We start from the raw sequence: 4,764 nt of genomic DNA, 5'->3' as shown, positions 1-4,764 counted from the left end.
CTACGTATCAATAACGTCAGTTCCGGTTCGAGCCCTTCAAAATAATAGCGTCGAAGACATTCGCTTAACTGGCAAATGTGATGTGCTTATATTGACTCTGCTGTCTGCTGTCTGTCCCTAACCCCAATCCTCCCCTTGTCATGTTATGTTATGTTTTATGTCTTGTGCCCACTTGGCGCATATGTGTGTGTTACAAAAAGAAAATCAATCAGAAGTATATTTTTTAAGGGTAGCCTAAATGTTCTTAAATTGAATGGACTTTATTCCTACTGCAAGCCCTCAAATTAAATAATTTTCCTCTATTTTTCACTAATCCCCCCCCCTGCATTCAAAATTTTATTTTACCAATAGCTTACAATTATTATTAGCAAAGTTTCAAATCTGCTTAATCTGCAGACACCTTTCTGTGGCTGTGATGTTATTTTCTAAAATCATTAGATTGGAATTATATTTGCATTGCTGTCTAAACTGTTGTAGCTGCTCGAGTGAAGTTAGTGGTGCTGGCTGGTGTATAGCTAATGAGCAGAAAAAAAAACACCCCTGTTGATTTACCCAATGGCAAATCAATAAGTGTTTATTAAGGCTGTATTTTTATTCATAATATTTGAGGTGGTCACTTTGAAGATTCACAGTACACCAGTCACAGTGTTAGAACAGTTACTAAAAGGTTGTGGCTTATCAGCATGTTGTACATGAAAACATGACGTCAGCAGCAAACCACCTTTATTATTATGGCTGTAGGCTAGGCCTACTTTATTTTTTCAGGACACTTTTTAATGTCTCTGAGCTGTAGGCTATTGTATTACTGTATGTCTCCTTGTTCTTGTGACAATGACAAATACAGTACTTTGACCTTTGAATATCTTTGGAGTGGGAGGAAACCAGGGCACTTGGAGGAAAGACAAGAGGACAAATATAAACTCTACACAGGAAGTGTCACTGGCTGACAGGTTCATAACCTTAAACCTTCTTGATGTGATATATTTATACTTGACTATGAAATTACAAAAGGTTATACATTCTAAATCTCCATATAATCACCATCATTTCTTATTTGTCTGTGAATTCTTTATGCACAGAACATTAAGCAGATTTCTTAAAGAAATAGCAATAAAATAATAGCCTTTTTTTCTTGCGAATACCAACAACAACAATTTATAGGTGAATTATAGGAAAGCTACATGAATTTGATATAACTATGTGGATATCTTATTCAGAAAAGAAAATTGTGTAATCACTCATCTATCAGACGATGGAGCCCAAACTTTGTGCAAAATTCTATTTTCGGGTAAATCCGGGGTGAAAGTGGGGTAGTTTTTTTTTCCGCATAGGATATTTATTTATTTATTTAGGACGTGTTCATTGAATCAGACTTCATCACACACAATTTCGGATAGGCTACACAATACAAGCACATGACCGAAAGGGAAAACAGGAGAAGCATAAAGCTTATCAGGTCTCACCCCGATTACCATTCAGAATACATTAATTTCATACAAACAGGACAAATGGCCATTTCTGAACACCTTTAAGTTGAAATTTAACAATGAGACAAGAGACTTGTCCGTCCATCCATCCATCCATCCATCCATCCATCCATGCAGGGGGGCAATCCCAGTTGGCATAGGTTGAGGGTGGGGTACCCTGGACAGAGGGCCAGTCTATCACAGGGCCAAATATAGTGGCAAACAAGGGACTTATTTATTTCAAAAATGTTTTTCTGTCTTGTAACTCTGGGAGCGCTCTGACACCAGAAGCACTCCAACTTGTTCACATGACCAGGCTTGTGCTGGGCCAGCCAAGCCCAGCATGTGTGGTATGCACGGAGCAAATCACACAGAGCTGTGCTGGCTGTCTAATTTGTCATTTTCTCTTTCTCACATGTCTGTTTTCTGCGTGGGCATCAACTCAACTTCACCATGTTTCGAATTATTATGCATAAAGGATTTGAGTGAAACAAACTTTTTTTTTTTTTTTTTAGTTTTTCAATGAAAGTTTCCAATTGTGTTGTTTCTCGTGTTTGTTTAGATCATTGACATCACTCACACAAGGTTGTTCAATGCACCATCCCATGATGCAAATTATACTGTTGAAGCCTTGGCTACTATTGGCATCAAGGAAGGAAACATCATGGTGTGGTCACCTTCATCTCCCTGTGCTCAGCCCTATTGAGAGTCTATGGAGCATCCTTAAAAGAAAGCTCTATGAGAGGTGGCCGGGGGGCAGTTCACCTTTAAAACAGCACATCTAGGAGGCAGTTCTGGCATCTTCGGAGTAAATACAAGCAGAGATCAGACTTACAAGTTCAATGGATGAGAGAGTTGTTAAACTGATATCAAAGAAAGGCTCCATATGTAATTTGATCTGTAAAAATAATTTTGATTGAAATTGCATTTGATTAAAAAAAAAAAAAAAAAAAAAACGATATCCAACTGCAAAGAAAACACAAGAGATTTCTATTTTCAATCCTTTACATCATTCCCTCAGATTTGTGCCATGTGTGACTGCACTGTTTGAGTTTGCATTGTGTGTGTTGTCTAATGGTCAGAAAACATATCATGTTAAATGTCATAAGCTACCAAACAGAAACTGGTTGCCATTGCTTGGGGAAAATGTTAGAGCCTCTTAAGGAGGAGGAGGAACTTTTTTTCACAAAGAAATAAGCTGCATGTGAGAACAATGGATGTGATCACATTACAAGAATGTACAGCTGGCATCTCTGTGAATGTAAAAAGCCTGATTGATGATAAGTTGCTTTTTAATAATAATAATAATAATTTCAATTTATATAGCGCCTTTCAAGACACCCAAGGACGCTTAACAATAACACAAGACAGGACAGGACAACAAATTAGCAGGCCTGAGTGAACAGGTGCCTCTTCAACAGGGATTTGAAGGATTCCAGGGTTTGGGCTTGGCGCAGATGTAGTGGGAGCGAGTTCCACAGAGTGGGAGCTGCCACACTGAAGACCCTGCTCCCAAACGTGCGTCTGCTTGTGCGGGGGATGGAGTTTATGAGCATATTTGTAGTACACTTTTCCATCTTTCTATAAAAAATCTACTCAGAATCTGATTCTGAGTAGATTTTTTTATAGAAAGATGGAAAAGTGTACTATTATGCTCATGACGACAGATGATCTGACTGAGTGGGAGCATGTAGATGGTGAAGAGGAGGGGGCCAAGGACAGAACCTTGTGGCACACCGTAGTCAACTGGGGCAGGGTGAGAGCTGGATCCATTAATTGTGATGAACTGTTTTCTGTCAGACAAGTAGGAGTGGAACCAGGACAGAGCAGTACCAGTGAGTCCAATTGGTCATTGGTGGACATGCGATGGTGGAGCTGGGTGGCGACTGCTCTCTCAAGTGTCTTACTGATGAAAGGGAGGTTGAAAATTGGTCGATAATTGCCAAGGTCAGTGGGGTCCAAGCCAACCATTTTCAGGATGGGACTGACAGAAGCGGTTTTCAAACTGATGGGGACCGATGCATTGACAATGATGAGCTGATAGACGGGAGGCAGGCCTTGACCAGAGCTGTGGGCATGGGGTCAAGGGAGCAAGTGGAGGCCTTGGCCTTGGTGACCAACTGACTCATTTGAGTGACATTTACTGGGGTGAAGGAGGAGAAGGAGACACATGTGATTTGAATGGAAGTGATTGTGTTGGATTAGCAGATTATATTGTCTCATAATGACCATTGATTGAAATTGAAATTGAAATTGAAACTGTATCGTGACAGACTTGAATCGCTGTACATTGAATTGGCATATCATATCATTGTGAAACTTGTTATCTACACCAATACTATCTTTTATCCTTACCCCCAGTATTTGTCCTTTGCATATGCCTCTACCTCCATAAATACAACTTATCATGAGGCAGATAAATAGAGAAAGAAAAAGAAGAAAAGGAGAGAAAAAATAATAATTTCTATATAATAAAAGATATATATATGAATGTATAAACACACATATCCATACGAAAAATAAATTATGATAATAAAATAAAAATAAAATAACAAGCGAATAAATAATGATAATAATAATAAAAATAAATAGGTAAATAGATATACAACCAACCAAATTATAATATTATAATTATTATAATTATAAAACACATATCCATACAAAAAATAAATTATGATAATAAAATAAAAATAAAATAACGAGTGAATAAATAATAATGATAATTATGAAAATAGATCTTCTCCTAATATGTACAGTTTCGGGCAAAATACAAAATCTTTTTTCACAACACTATAACCCTTGTATTTGTGAGGGGAGGAGGAAAGTAACATAAAAACAACCAGGAGACAAGCCGAGCTGACAGATACAATCAGCCAGCCCCAGTTTGGATCTGTCTGGCTTTTAACGATCTTCGGAAGGGTGCTGCAGCTTTGGGCCGGAATATCACTATTATGTTAAACACGTGAGGGGCAGGTCACTAGGCGGGCAGCTGTAACAAGGCTTTAAGAGAAGTCTACCACTGGCGCAGGACTGCTGCATCACCACCACCTATAGTTTGATTTAGCTCTTCAGCTCCAGGTCAGGCTCAGTAAGCAAGACAAAGAGGGAGACCACACAAGTTTGTTTTTTTAATAAATCAAACCGAAATGTATGTGCAACTAAGATAAAAAAAATATACAGTGTATACAGTGTGAGAATGAGGAGCCATATACGCTACTAGCAAAAGGTAAAGGGATATTTGACTTTTGGGTGAAATTTATGAAAAATGTAAAAAAAAGAAAAAATCTATCTATCTATC

Source organism: Trachurus japonicus, chromosome 8 (genome assembly GCF_045865225.1).
Source record: "Trachurus japonicus isolate A0001 chromosome 8, Traja_1.0".
NCBI lineage: Eukaryota > Metazoa > Chordata > Actinopteri > Carangiformes > Carangidae > Trachurus > Trachurus japonicus.
The sequence above is the reverse complement of the archived record's forward strand: the minus strand, read 5'-3'. Positions refer to the sequence as shown.